This window comes from Cebus imitator, unplaced genomic scaffold (assembly GCF_001604975.1).
Source record: "Cebus imitator isolate Cc_AM_T3 unplaced genomic scaffold, Cebus_imitator-1.0 Scaffold68, whole genome shotgun sequence".
In the NCBI taxonomy this organism is placed as follows: domain Eukaryota; kingdom Metazoa; phylum Chordata; class Mammalia; order Primates; family Cebidae; genus Cebus; species Cebus imitator.
In genome coordinates, this window is record NW_016107383.1 from 8,591,293 (window position 1) to 8,607,571 (window position 16,279).

At 40.2% G+C, this 16,279-nt stretch overlaps 1 long non-coding RNA gene across 1 annotated transcript in view; it reads right to left on the reverse strand.

The window, feature by feature from the left end:
- Window positions 1–2,549: 2,549 nt before the first annotated feature.
- LOC119471645 overlaps window positions 2,550–16,279 on the reverse strand; it is a 45,307-nt gene continuing 31,577 nt past the window's right edge. The window contains exons 3-4 of the long non-coding RNA XR_005200704.1: window positions 9,352–9,388; window positions 2,550–2,731 (exon numbers count right to left, since the gene is read on the reverse strand). This is a non-coding gene — a long non-coding RNA (uncharacterized LOC119471645). The remainder of the gene's footprint in view (window positions 2,732–9,351; window positions 9,389–16,279) is intronic.

Consider the following 16,279-nt stretch of genomic DNA (forward strand, 5'->3'; position numbering starts at 1 on the left):
AAATCCTCTCTGAGTGTTCTTGGTCTGCCTAACCTTCTTTTCCAACAGGGTTAGATCAGGTTTTACAGAACTGAACCTTATAGAAATTGGGGAGCTCACTTAAAAATGCAAAGCTATACAAAATCGAATACAAAAGTAAATTGGTGTGAAAAAAGAAATTATGACAAAGTATAAATTTTAAAAAGCTAATACTACAAACATTAAAAAATCCATCCAAAAAGAAAGCATGCTATCTTTATTAATTCTTTGCTTGGCATGCATCCACAATAGATTTTCGTACATTTTTAACTACATATGTTTTGATTACCTCTTTGATCACCTCAAATATTTTATAATATTATCTATGGAAGAAATAGAAAAATAATCCAGTCTTCTTGTAGCACAACTGATTAAACTTTGTATTTTTATTCTTAGTTTAGAAAAATTCCTTTCAGCTTGCAATTCAGTACAGGTAATGTTATACAAATTACAGGATTGTGGCAAAATTTAAGAACACCTCTATTAAGTTTATTTCATATAGAAATTGTAAGACAGGAGAACTTTGAAGTTTTCTTGCATGTCACTTATGTAGTGACTACATTAAAAAAAAAAGAAAAAGAAAAAAAAGAAAGAAAGAGAGAAAGAAAGAAAAAAAAGAATAAAAAAAAAGAATGAAGGAGAGGAAGAAAGAGGAAGAAGAAGAGGGAGAGAGAACAGGGGTGTTGCTTTACTGCCCGGGCTAGAATGCAGTCTAAAAATGGGTATGCCAATAATTGTGCTTAATAACAGAGACATGAAAAAATAATATTATCCATAGTGACTACATTTAAATACTCTCACACACTTTCTGTGCCAGGCACCCTAGGAGGAGTTCAGTTGCCAGATTAGCTCTGTCCCTGAATATTGTGTTGGGACATTGGTAAGTCAGCCCAGTGGATAGAGGAAGTATTCCTGGAAGTCATCTCAGCTACAGAACAGCCAGTCAATACAAAAGTACACAGCCGTGACTTCAAACCACATAAATATTAATATACCGCACTAAACACAGACCAAATGTAACTCCAACTCAGTTTCCCCCTAGCAGGATGCCAAGAATGCCTGTGACCCCTTAAGCAAGAGAAGGAAATATGACACCCTGAGGAAGGACGAAAGTGGATAAGAGCAACAGTCCTAATCTAGCTTCATTCAAATATCTTAACTTTGCAAATTTTAAAAAGCAAATGACGTTATGTTCTATAGTTTGGATATTTGTCCCGGCCCAAATCTTATGTTGAATTGTAATTCGCAATGCTGGAGGTGGGGCTTCACAGGAGGCGTGTCTGGATCGTGGGGGCAGATCCCTCATGGCTCAGTGCTATCTTCCTGATAGTGAGTTCTCTGGAGATGGGGTTGTTTAAAAGTGTGCCCCATTCCCAGCAACCCCTTCACGCGCTCGCTCCCTCTCTCTCTCTCTCCTGCTTTCTCCATGTGATATGCCTGCTCCCACTTTACCTTCTGCCATGAGTCAAAAAAAGCTCCCCAGACCTCCCGAGAAGCCAAGCCAAGCAATGCCAGTGCCATATATATACAGCCCTCAGAACCTTGAGCCATTTAAACCTCTTTTCTTTATAAATTGCCTGGTCTCAGGCATTTCTTTATAGCAACACAAGAATGGCCTAATACAATGTGAACATTGCTGGAGCCCCTCTATGCTTGTGCAGGTGAGAGTCCAGGGACTTAAGCTTCACTGTAGAGGAGGGGAGCATGTAGCATCTTACCTTGTTTTTATTCTTTCTTAAAAATAAATGTTTAATTTTTAAGAAAATAAAACATGCATATAGAAATTTTAAAGTCAAACAGTACTAAAGCTTATTATAAAAAGAGCATAATTTTTCCCTCTCCTAACTCAGCCCAATTCCTGATCTTCACAAGTCCCTACTTTCGACTCTTACAGTCACTTTTCCTGGTATATATGTCATTGTTTCAAAATAGTATGCTTTTTCTGATGTCTTTGGAATTGCACACTTCAGACATTACCTATTTGCTTCCTGTTGTTGGAAATGAACATTTTATTCTTTTTCACCAATAACTCACCCTGTTTCTTCCTCCTTCCCCTACCCCATACCAATAGCTTCTCACCAAACTTGAGTAGAATCCAAGCTACTTTCTCTAGATGACAACGCCCCGCTTGATCTGACCTGTGCCTTTTTCTCTGGCCTCATCATCCACCACTCTCCCCTATGCCCACTACAACCCAGCCACATTCACTGTCTTCTGGCATCTCAGAAATGCCAAGCCTGTTCCTGCCTTGAAGCACCTGCTTGTTAACTTTCTCCATGATCCTATCGTTCCATTCTCATTACCAAACACTTGTTTCTCTACACTTTGTTGTATTTCAGTTGCATTCTTTTCTTTTACTCTATTCCCTTTTTTTATAAGTTGACTCCAATTTTTTTTTAACAAGTCATCATCCTCATTCATTCATTTAACAAATATATTTGCTAGGCCTTAAACTAGGTACACGGAATATAGTTAATGAATAAAAGAGGTACTGTGTTTATTTACACAAGCCTTACAGTCTTGTAGGGAAAACCAACAGAAAGAGGAATTCGCATGAGGTGTGATGAGTATCATGTATGAGAAGTTCATAGGAAGAGTACAAATAGTCCTACCCAGTCCAAGATACCAGTGAAGGTGTCCGAGGAGAAGTGGCGTTTACACGGAGACTTGAAGAATGGACAGAGCAGCCCAGTAGAGTGGGTGGGGAAGAGCACTCCAGGGAAAAGCAAGTTCAAAGATGTAGAGGAAAAATAGAGTGGTGCAATCGAGGTACTGAAACAGGTCCGGTTAAATTTTCAGCCTGAATCTCTGCCTAGGGAAATGAGACATCCGCTGTTCCCAGCTTACCTCTGGCAGCAATAATTTATTAATATTGAGCTTTCAATAAATAACAGTCTTCATTATTCATACGCAGTGAAATAAAGTAGAAGGCATTACTAGTTGCCAAGAATATACATCTGCAAGGATGAGTCCTAAATCCAAGTGAAATCATGATCCTTCAAATTAATCATCCTGACTACTTGCCTTTAGGAAAGAAACTGTCATATTGACTGCTCCAGAGAGTGGATCAACCTAATAGTTTTGACTACCAGGAATGCTACCTATGATGCAAGAATACCAAAATAATTACAGTAGTAGAAGGAACCAAATTCTTAGTACTTGCATACCATTTTTCTCATCTTCACCATAACTCTACAAGATGGGTGTTATGATTCCTCTTGTATGCATGAGGAAACTTAGCTCAGGGAAGTTAAGCAATTTCCTTAAGGTCACATTGCCAAAAAAATAACCAAGTTCAAATGTTCTCATTCCAAGTCCAGTGCTGTGTCCATAGTACCACACTGGCAAAGTGGGCTTTCTAGAACCCTCCATTAATCTTTCTTAAGATCCCTTTGTGACCCCTGTCTAAGCAGAGAGTGCCATCATTCTGACCCCCCTTGCTACATTTTAGGTAATTCTCCAAGCTCTGAAGGTGTTTTTTGTTTTCTATTTCTTTTCTCCCTTCCATCAAAACTTACCTGTCCTGATTCTTCCCTTAGTACCCTACCAGTAAAAGCAGTGTGTATTGTAGATTAAAGGTCAGAAAACTAGGCTAGATACCTGAATTTGTTCACTTCTAGACATTTAGTCTCCACATCTATAAAATAAATTATTGCACATATTTAGATGGGATCATAGATATAAAAGCTCTATAGAAATCACTGTGAGGGAGCAGATAGGATGAGCTCATTCAAATAAAGCTTTAGTGGCTGCTAACGACTTAATGAGGTTTGCATTTGAAGTGAGGACCTTCATTGCCTTGTCCTTTGTAGGGACATGGATGAACCTGGAAACCATCATTCTCAGCAAACTGACAGAAGAGCAGAAGATCAAACACCGCATGTTCTCACTCATAGGCGGGTGTTGAACAATGAGAACACATGGACACAAGGAGGGGAGCACTACACACTGGGGTCAGTTGGGGGGAAACAGGGGAGGGATGGTGGGGAGTTGGGGAGAGATAGCAAGGGGAGAGATGCCAGATGTAGGTGATGGGGAGGAAAGCAGCAAATCACACTGCCACATGTGTACCTACATGTGTACTCTGCAACAATCTTGCATGTTCTTCACATGTACCCCAAAACCTAAAATGCAATAAAATAAATAAATGGAAAAAAAAAGAGAGAGAATAACTCAAACTAGCATTTCAGATCTTCAACAAGCCACAGTAGAAGGTACTCCTTGGAATAAGATTATGGCATCAAAGGCCAGGGGTTTGAGACCAGCCTGGACCATACAGGAAGACCCTGTTTCTATTAAAAAATAATGAGCCTGGTGCAGTGTCATATGCCTGTATTCCCAACTACCTAGGAGGTTAAGATAAGAGAATTACTTGAGGCCAGGAGTTCTAGGCCACAGTAAGTTATCATGGCACCACTGCCACCTCTTAAAAAAAAAAAAGGAAATAAATTCTTTTCTAAGCTAGGAAATATGTTTATTTAAAAATTTTGAAGCATAGTCACTCTCAAGTCATGGTAGAGGATGAAAGAAAGGAGAGTCTCTTGACCAAAAGACCCATGAAGACTCTACCACAGGAGTCCAGCTGAGTTCATTGCTTTCTAATTCCCAAGCTAACCCAAGGGAGAAGAAGTCATTACATGAAAAAGATACTTGCACATGTATGTTTATAGCAGCACAATTCACAATTGCAAAAGTGTGGAACCAACACAAATGCCCAGCAATCAACGGGTGAATAAAGAAACTGTGGCATATATATATATTTACAGATATATATATTATATATCTAATATATATTAGATATTATATAACTATAATTTATATATATAATTTATCTATAATTTATATATATAAATTTATCTATAATTTTTATATATATCTATAATTTATATATATAAATTATAGATATATATTATATATAATCTATAAATATATATAATATATATTATATATATCTATAAATATATATATTTCTGTGGCATATACATAATATAGATATATATAATATATGTGGCATATATATTATATATAATAAAAATATATATATTATATTATATATAAAATAAAAACTGTGGCATATATATATTTTAGATATAAATAATATACATATATTATAGATATATATAAATATATATGATCAGATATTACTCAGCCATATAAAAGAATTACTTAATGGCATTTGCAGTGACCTGGATGAGATTGGAGACTATTATTCTAAGGAATTAACTCAGGAATGGAAAACCAAACATCATATGTTCTCGCTCATAAGTGACCTCAGCTATGGGGATGCAAAGGCATAAAAATAACACAATAGACTTTGGGGACTCAGGGGGAAAGTGTGGGAAGGGGGTGAGGGATCAAAGACTAAAATAGGGTGCAGTGTATACCGTATACTGCTCAGGTGACGGGTGCACCAAAACCTCACAAATCATTGCTAAAGTACATATTCATGTAACCAAATACCACCTGTTCCCCAAAAACCTATGGGAATAAAAAATTTGGAAAAAAAAAAACAAGAGGAAGACTGTTGGCTAAGCTGCCAGATGTGACTGGTATAACCTATGAACAAGATCTAATGATCACTTGGAATAGAAGAAGAAAAGAGAAGCAAAGGAGTTGAGGGTATCTCTAAGGCTTGGGAGACTAAATGGATGATGATCCCATTAGCAGAGACTGGCATCACCGGTAGTTTATTATTCCAGAGACTCGCTGCACTCAGTGTTTTATTGCTCCTATAATGACCCTGTGCCCTTATTAATGTCTTTCCCTCTTACTTATGCCTGCCATCTTCTGTTCACTTCCCCACCCCTTTCCTTATACACAGATAGAAAACTCATGTAAATTCTCTCTCTCTCTCTCTCTCTCTCTCCCCCTCTCCTGCTAGCCACTCAGCAGCATAGTGCCTTACTCATGCTTACTCATGTGTATTGACTCTAAACCTGTAACTGTCCATCTCAGTTCACAAACAGGTTCAAGGATAGCCCAAGAATCAGCCAGAGCAACTTACTAAAAAGTTAAATTTCTGTTGACCACTCCTGTGGCTTCTGATTCAGTGGGCTTGAGAGGTCACCAGGCTTGGGGACCACAGCGAAAAATGACTTATTTCACTAGGTAGGAACAGCAGGTAACAGAAACATGTCAAAGATGCTAACGGAAACCAAGGCCAGCCCTGTTTGAATGCTTCTAAACATCCCCCAGTAACACAAAGTATTTGGAAATTCAGGGCTTGGTGTTTGATGAGAAACAGGATGCTGTTGCACTGATGCCTTTCTAGTCTTTACTCTAAATGTGATCTTTTATCAGAGGCACATATGTTTTCAATACCTTCACATGTGGCTGCAGTTAGACCAGGAAACAAATTCCCTACTAGTTGAAAGGTTTGGCCTCTCTTTCACGCCCACTGAGCATCAATTTCTATCCTCTGTTGGAAAGATCCCAGGGAAATAATTAATCAGCCTGCCTGCTTGCAACGCTTCCAGGGCTTGGGTCACAAGAAGTGCACTATTCCCAACAGATGGCAGAGCAACAGCCTGGAGACCCTCTCCCTCCTCCAGCCACCACTGCCTCCGTGGTCAGCAGTGCCTGCCTGGCTATTTCCATAAAGCTCCCAGCACAGCTCTGTGGCTGTAAGGAGAAATCCTTCCTTCCCACATCCCTAGGGCTTTTCTCTGATCCTCCTGGGTACTCTGCATTTTAGTTTGAGGTCTTAGCCAAGCAAGTACGGTGGGTGATATCATTTATACCCTGAAATTAGGCACAGATTTGTCTTCAGGTGATCAGGCCCCATTAGCTGCCTCAGTCTAATCTATTAATAGATGACTGGCAGCTGGTGCAGATGGTGTAGCGTGAACTGAGTGTATCAAAGGCCCTCAGTTCTTTGCCCTCCTTAGAGCCACAGTCTTGGCCATATGCATTTGTAGTTTCTCCCACTAACGTCTTTGAAAATGGACTGACGTTAGCACTGGCTTTGGCCAATAGTATATTCACAAATGTGGCACAAGTGGAAATGTTAAACTACACTTGAGTGATTGGGCTTGCTCCCTTATGTGCTCTTGCATCATGTTTGGGTTAGCTTGGTGAAAGATGGAAAATACTGAGTCACCCCAGTCGTCTCACCTGAGGCCATTCTAGATTAGCTGACATCCAGCCAACCCCAAGACGTGGGAAGGAGCCCAATCAATATCAGCAGAAGACACTTGGCCAACAATGCCAAACATGTCAGCAATAAATGCTTATTGGCATATGCTGCTGAGGTTGTATGGGTTGTTATATGACATAATTATGGCAATATATCATTGATCCATGGTCCAAAAATCAAAGAAAACACTAATCTTATAGTATCAAGTCCAAGCTTGTCAGCAGAGAATGCAAAGTCTTCATATTCTAACCACACACATTTCTCCTCCCTCCTTGCCCAACACTACTTACATACGCCTGTGCTCTAGCCATGCCAAAATACTGTCAGTTAACCAAAGAACAGGGATATTTCATATTTCCATACCTTTTCTCATGCTATTCCCTCTGCTTGAAATGCCCTTCCACTCATGAGCCTCTTCATCTTTCATAGGTGTTCTCTGAACATATAACTTGCACCATCCCTATGGCTAATGTATAGCCCTACTGTTAAGTTTAACTCTTGGCATAATATTCATTTACGTGACATAAACTTTTTATATAATTGTACCTATAACACAGAAACTGAGTCATATGCACCATTTTGCCACTGGTGCTCAATAAAAGATCATTCGATGAACAGTTAAATACATAAGATGCATAGAATTGAGAGAGAGCTGGAAAGGGCCACCAGGAAGTGTGGTTGGCCATGGGGTTGAGTTGTAAAAGCACTAAGTCAGAGCCCATTCTATTTGTCAATAACTTCAACTAATCTGGAGAGATGATGTATAGTTTGGATCCATGAGAGGTGGGTCTATTACCTGCTGCTTCCAAGCTACGGATCTTGGGCAAGGGAATTATGATATTATATGGGAACACCTGCCTGCTCATCATATCGGATGATTGACACCGTGTATCTCAGAAAAAGCCACTGGTTAATTTTCAGAAATACAACAAACAGCATAGCATGACATTCAAGACCCTTTGTAATCTGAGCCCCAAGTTGTCATTGCTGTATAGAGTATTGAGATGATTATTTTATGGTTGAGCCACAGTGCCCAGATATTTGTTCAATTTTGAGTCAGTCCAGTAATGGTGGACTCTGAGTGAAGCAGATGATTATCAATAATGTGGGTGGACCTCATCTAATCAGCTGAAGGCTTTAATAGCACTAAGACTGACCTCGTCTGAGCAAAAAGGAATTCTGCCAGCAGACAGTCTTTGGACTTGAACTGCCATTCTTTCATGGGTCTCCAGCCTGCCAGCCTACCCTGAAGATTTAGGACTTATGAAGCCTCCAAAACCTTGTGAGTCGATCCTTAAAATAAATCTCTCTATTAATATATATATACCTTGCTGGTTTTATTTCTCTGGAAGACCCTAACACTGGTCTTGATAAGATCATGGGCTCTATATCAGAAATAAGCGTTCAAGACCTGGATCCAACATCTACCAACTGTGTATGTTGGAAAAGTTTCTCTCTCTAGGCCTCAGTTTCCTCTTTTTTAAAATTGTAATAATAATAGCCTCCTCAATTCTTGAGCCATAGATTACACGGCATGTAATCTGGTATCTCCATCCATTTGCTTCTGCTACTTCCTTGCCTGTCATAATTTTTCCTTATCTAATGTCTACTTAGATACATGTTACTTTTCCTTCCATATCTGTGGTGGTTTTAAAAACATGTCTACTAATTATTTGATATTCCTTCCTTCACATTTAATTCCCTCCTCTTCAGTATAGGCAGAACTTAGTGGGTTGCTCCTAATGAACAGACTATGACAGAAGTGATAGAACATCCCTTCCCAGATTAGGTTATACAATTACTGCCGTTTCCATCTTGCTCTGTCTCATCACTTACTATGGGAGAAACCAGCTGCCTGGCCATGCATGGCCACATGGAGAAGCCCGTGGAAAGGAACTGAAGCACCCTGCCAACAGCCATGTGATTGAATGTGGAAGGACATTCTCCAGCCCGTTCATGACTTCAACCCCAACCAACAACTTTACTGTAGCCTCAAGAGCCCCTGAGGAAAGATCGCCCAGGTAAGGTACTCATGAGGGTTTGAGCCTCAGAAACTGACTAAGATAACAAATATTTTTTATTTCAAGCAAAGAAAAAAAATCAATGGATAGGCCATCAATGGATGAATGGACAAAGAAAGTGAGGTATATATATAAAATGGAGTATTACACAGCCAAAAAAAGAAATGCAGTACTTACACACACTACAGCGGACATGAACCTCAATAGCATGATGCTAGTAAAAGAAGACAGACACAAGAGGTTACATATTGTGTGATTCATTTATATAAAATTCCCGTAATAGGTAAATCTGTAAAGACAGAATGCATGTAAGTGATTGCCAGGGAATGGGGAGAGAGGAAAATGAAGAGTGACTGCTAAATGATCTTAGGGTCTTCTTTGGGACTGATGAAAATGTTTTAGGACTAAATAAAGGTGGTGGCCTTTATCTAACTAGGGTGATTTATTGAGAATCACTAAATACCACACTACAGTGGTTAATGCTATATTATATGAATTTCACTCCATTTTTTTAGTGCAATAATTATCTATTTGGTTAGTGAATAGAGAACTATTAGTGAGCTTAAAATAGAGAACTAGTGGTGAATTTTAAATACATACATGAAGAAATTACCTAGAATGCAGAACAGAGAGAGAAAAGGTTGGGAAAAGTGAGCCAGGGGTTAAGAAACTTAAATAGAATGAGAACATCTGACAAATACCTAATCAAAGCTCCAGAAGGAGAAAATAAAGACAAATAAAAATCTTACATAAAATGTGGTAAAAAGAAAAAACTCACTTCTTATATATATAATGACACTTTAGATTCTGGGGTACATGTGCAGATCATGCAGCGTTGTTGCACCGATACACACATGGCAATGTGGTTTGCTGCCTACATTCCCCCCATCACCTATATCTGGCATTTCTCCCCATGTTATCCTTCCCCAGCCTCCCTACCCCACACTGTCCCTCCTCTAGTCCCCTCCAACAGACCCCAGTGTGTGATGCTCCCCTCCCTGTGTCCATGTGTTCTCATTGTTCAACACCCACCTATGAGTGAGAACATGCAGTGTTTGATTTTCTGTTCTTGTGTCAGTTTGCTGAGAATGATGGTTTCCAGATTCATCCATGTTCCTACAAAGGATACAAACTCGTTGCTTTTTATGGCTGCATAGTATTCCATGGTGCATATGTGCCACATTTTCCTTGTCCAGCCTATCATCGATAGGCATTTGGGTTGGTTCTAGGTCTTTGCTATTGTAAACAGTGCCACAATGAACATACATGTGCATGTGTCTTTATAACAGAATGATTTATAATCCTTTGGATATATACCCACTAATGGGATTGCTGGATCAAATGGAATTTCTATTTCTAGGTGCTTCAGGAAGCACCACACTGTCTTCCACAATGGTTGAACTAATTTACACTCCCACCAACAGTGTAAAAGTGTTCCTATTTCTCCACATCCTCTCCAGCATCTGTTGTCTCCAGATTTTTTAATGATCACCATTGTGACTGGCGTGAGATGGTATCTCAATGTGGTTTTGATTTGCATTTCTCTAATGACCGGTGATGATGAGCATTTTTTCATATGTTTGTTGGCATCATATATGTCAACTCACTTCTTTTTTATTCTAACCACAACTGCTTTCATTGCTTATATTCTAGGATGTATTTACCATTTCATGGCCTGTGCTTTTACATATTATAAGCATAGTTCATGTTATTACATGGTTCTCTTAATTATCATTTTACCAGTATATAACATTCTACTATGTGGTTTTATAACAATTTAATAAACTATTCTACTGTTTAGACCAAGGGTCAGCAAACTATAGCCCATGAGGTAAATCTGGCCCATCACCTTTTTTCATATGGTTTCCAGGCTAAAAACAGCGTTGACATTTTTAAATGGTTAGAAAAGAAATCAAAAGAATAATATCCCGTGATGTGAAAATTATATGAAATTCTAACTTAAGCTTTTTAAAGAGAGTTTTATTGAAATATAGCCATACTTTTTCATTTACACATTATCTATGGCTTCTTGAACAATAGCAAAACTGAGTATTAGAGAAAAATGCTGCATAATTCAAAAAGCCTAAAATATTTACCATCTTGCCCTTTGCAGAAAAGGTTTGCCAAACTCTGGTTTATACAATTCCAATTTCTCACCACTAGAAAACAATACTCCCATGACACCTTTGTGAATAACTCTCTCCTTCTTTCAGATTATTTTCTTGGGATAAACTCCCAGAAGTGGGTGTGAGTCAGAGTATGAGTACTTTGCTGGCCCTCTATATGTGACGCCAAATTGCCTTCCACAGGATTGTACCAATTTTCACTGGCCCCAGAGGTGTTTGAGAATGCCAGTTGCTGTGCACAGTACTTCGAAGATGCAGTACCTAACCCTGGAATGTTCTGAAGCCTTAACCGCTCCCATTCTTAGAAGTGGCCACATGTATGACTGTGCATTTTATCACAATCCAATCTAAAATGCAGACACATCCCGCAGACTGTTGCTTTGTGAAAGAAGGTACCCGTGACTTAAAATTCTCAGGACTGAGGCTTGTCATCTTCATTTTCTGACACAACAAATACTTCTTTGCATCATCATTATCTTTCATAGGACCAATTCATGAGTAGGTGCATAATCTCAGTTTCTAGAGGCAAATTAATAAAGTCTCTTCATTCTGGAGATGAGCATGACTTAGAAAAAAAAAGTCAAATGTTCATCAACCTTTCACATTTCCATTCTACGTGTTTCTCTGCCCTGGACTGAATTGTATGAATCCCCCCAAAAATTCCTATGTGGAAGCCTTACCCCCCAATATGATGGGGTTAGGGAGTGAGGCCTTTGAGAGGTAATTAGATTCAGATGAGGTCATGAGGGTGCAGCCCTAATGACATGATTAGTACCCTTAGAAGCAGGGACATTAGAAGGCTCTTATTCTCTCTCTGTCATGCCAGGACACGCTATCTGCAAGCCAGGGAGAGAGCCCTCACTGGGAAACAAATCAGCTGGCACCTTGATCTTGGACTTCCCAGCCTCTAGAACTGTGAGAAATAAATGTGTATTGTTTAAGCCACATGGTCAGGTATTTTATTATAGCAGCCTGAACTGACTAAGACATTCCCCAGTACTCTCATTTTCAACATAAAGAAGCAAATGTTCAGGGTGATATATTTATTGTACGAAATCACTTGGCTAATTAATAATACGTGTATGACAGGAATCTCCTTCAAGAGTTTCTGCCATTGTCCTCTGTAGTTCATTGGTGTAGGAAACAATACTGAATAAATCGAGCTCACCAGTTAGATTTTTCTTGGTTATGCACAATGATGCATTAACCTAACAGTGATCAAATTTGAAGGACTGAAGTTCTGATTAGCCTCAATTTTATGGATTTGTAACCACCCAACAGGATTTCCTTGCCTCCTGCCCAGATAGAGCTGATTTATCAAGACAGAGGAATTCCAATAGATAATGAGTTTAATTCACACAGAGCCAGCGTTTTATTCAAATCAGTCTCCCCGAGAACTCAGGGACTGGGGATTTTTAAGGAAAATTTAGTGGCAAGGGAGCAAGGAGTGGGGAATGCTGATTGGTGGGGTCAGGAGTAAAATCATAGGGCCCTTGAAGTGGGTTCTTCTTGCTGTATTCAGTTCCTGGGTGGAATCACAGAACTGGTTGAGCCAGGTTACCAGTCTGGGTGGTGCCAGCTAGTGCATCAGAAGGCAGGGCCTGAAAAATATCTCAAGCACCAATCAGGTTTTACAATAGTGATGTTTTCTCTAGGAGCAACTGGGGAGGTTTAGAATCTTGTGGCCTCTAGCTGTACTTCTCCTAAACCATGATTTCTAACCTTGTGGCTAATTGGTGAGTCTTACAAAGGCAGTCTGGTCGCTGGGCAAGAGAGGGTTTGTTTTGAGAAAGTGCTGTTATCATCTTTGTTTCACCGTTAAACTGTAAACTAAGTTCCTCCCAAAGTTAGTTAGGGTTATACTCAGGAATGAACAAGGGCAGGTTGCAGGTTAGAAGCAAGATGGAGTCAATTAGGTCAGATCTCTTTCACTGTAACTTTTGCAAAGGTGGTTTCATATCCACATACTATACTTGAGGAGTCACAAATGTGCAGACAAGAAATTTTTATCCAACAATAAGAAGGCAATAATTTCTCATTTTAAATTCTTGCAATTATTGCTATGGCATATCTAAAATGATGAGGAGGGCACAAAGAGGAGGATCAGTAAGGAGCAGGCAACTCAAGTCACTTGAATATGCAGCACGTGTCCCCTGTGAGATGGTGCTCATAATTTTTTTTTTCTTTTCATCGTCTATGTTGAAGACAATTGACAATTTTATTTGTCACAGAACAGTAGAAGCAATCACTTAATTTTTTCAACTTATGTAGCTAGGCTTGTCATGTCCTTCTGACAGTTCTGCCACATTTCCAAAAGTCGCAAATGCTTTTCTAGCAGGAAAACGAGTGTGTTTTCCTCCCTACCCCACCTCCGCAGGCCTGCTGTCACTAGGCCCATTCCCGAGACTACCTTGAAAAGCTCTGGAAGCAAATCAAAGGGAAGAAACCCCCGACCCCGGTCCCCAGCACTTGCCAGCACATATCCTGTCAGCTTCTGCTGGCTGGCATGAGCAATCTCAGACATGTTTCTGCTTCAGCGACCCCTGACTCCTGCATGAATCTCCTCTGAAATGTGTCCAGGAAAAAGAGCCGGAACTACAGACTTAACTTCTGTCCCTACCGTACAGATTTCATTAGCAAATCCACTTGAAAATACCTCCCCTCCCCCTGATCAATCTGTACACAAAGGCAGCAATTGAGCCTCACACCTGGAAATCAAAGTGTGGATTATTGAATATCAAAGCTGTCACTGGGGTACCCTGGCCCTCCAGCCTGCTCCTCTCCTCCCTCCGTAGGCTACCTTCTCCCTTTGACAGCTTCTACCTAGATGCCCAAACCTCCCTCCTGGATTGTTTTCTCACTCATAATTAAATTCTGAATGCATCTAGTTCACAAAGGATCCTTGGTAACACTTAATCAACAAGTGCTTACTGAGCACCTACTATGGCATTCTGGCTATCTCTGAGGATTTAAAAACTAGTAAAATATAGCCCTTGCTTATAATCTAGAGAGTGAGAAAGAAATAGAAAAAAATAAACAAAATTGTATACACAGTTATGGTGCAACCTAATAAGTACTATAACATACATCTAAGGTGTATTTGTTTTTCCTAACTCATTGTGTATGTGATCCAAAGATCTGGGTTTTCGAGATCTAAAAAGAAGCATTCAAATCTCAGCTCTACTATATAACATTGGGGAAAATTACTTAGTTTATCTAGGCCTCTATTTCCTCATCTCTGAAATGGACATTAAAATGATACTAGGTTAAAAGAATCTGTGTAAAACTTAAATAAGATAATATTTGTGATTGCCCCCTGTAAGTCCTAAAGAACCTAGGAATCCTAAAAAACTTTAGGAACCTCTAGTTTTGTGTAGTCTCTGCACAAAGCCCTGCTCAGCATGTCTGCTACATTGAACAGAAAGGGGAAGACAAGAACATGCTCCAGACATGGAAGAGAGGCTAAGCCTTCACTTCTTCACCCTGGGAAGGTAAAGTCCTATGTCAGTCCTGTGAAGGAGGGTCTGGCAGTCTGTTTCACACAGCAAGGAAAAAGCAAAGTAAAAAAAGTAAAAGGGCAGAGCTGTGTGCACCAGAGGCCCTAGGTTAAGCCTAAGCTGTTCTCTTCTCATAGGTCTGGTTATGCCTCAAGGATGGATTGTGGTGAGGAGGAGCAATGAGTCTATTTTGTGGCTTGTATGGCAAGAGAGAAAGAAGCTACAAGTTGGATCCACATATCCCCATCTTCAAGTCAGAGGAGAGTCTGAGGCTACCCAGGACCTTTTCTGTGTTGGGCTGCCACCTTGGCCCCCCGTACCTGCCACCTGAGCTTTAGAGAGAGGGGGCTTCAAGAAACAAAAGAGCCACTTCCACAATCAGTCACACTGAGCCATAACACAAAGTGGTCCTACACTGAGACAGAAGTAATATCAGATGTTAGAAATAAATTTTTGATGACACAAATGAAATAGCAACTTGAACCTAAATTTTCTCAGCAAGGCAATTTACTTCTATAAAAGGGTGCATCTCCCGGATGGAGCAATGGTGAGAGTACATTTGAACAAGGGAGGGGGAGGTATTCTTATCCCTGATGCAGGTAGCCCCTACTACTGTGTTGCTCCCCTATTGGCTAGGGTGGGACCACACGGTCCAAGCTAATTCCAACTGGCTATTTTAAAGAGAGCAGGGGTACGAGTCAGAGTGGTGGGATGAGCAGTTTTGGTGAGAAAGATGGTTACAGAACAGGTGACTAAAGGTGACTCAGGTCAGAACAGGTGACCAAGTGTGACTCAGGACAGAGCAGGTAATCAGGGATACAGGACGGAGCAGGTAATCAGGGATACAGATGTGAACTACTGATTAGAACTAATGGGAAAGTTGTTTACTGAAACTAGAGGCAAGGAGACAAAGAGAATGAGGTAAACTTTAAAATGGAGAACAAAGAACAAGGAAACTGAACATACTGATGTACTGATTTCTTGAAGAGAAACTTAGAACTCACTGTATTTAACACAGGTGACCCAAAAGTGGAGGAGGGGTCTCCTCACTCCACTGAGGAGCATGGCAAGGCTTCTGCAGCCCAGCCATAGTGGTGCTGAGTGATCAGGGACTGCCCCAGCTATGGCTTGCTGGCAAGGCAACGTAGCCTCAGAGGCCTGGGCTAGGGACATCGTCTCAGGAATGCAGATCCCGAACCAGAGCAGGAGAACAAAAAAAAGGGCAGGCGGTGTGGCGACAGAACTGAGCTTCTAACCACACAGGAGCCATCGCCTGAGCTTCCCAGAGACTTGGAGGGAACTCTCAAGGGACCTGGCGGGAGGGAATCAGAGCCACACAAAAAGCAAGATCCCTGCTGTTACTGTGACTTTTTTTTTCCCCTCAGTTTGGAGCAGCCTGCAACACCCAAATTGCAGCTACTCTTAGGTGTGTTAAAAGTAGATTCTTGAGAGCAAACCTGTTGTCGTGGAAATTCCATCTGG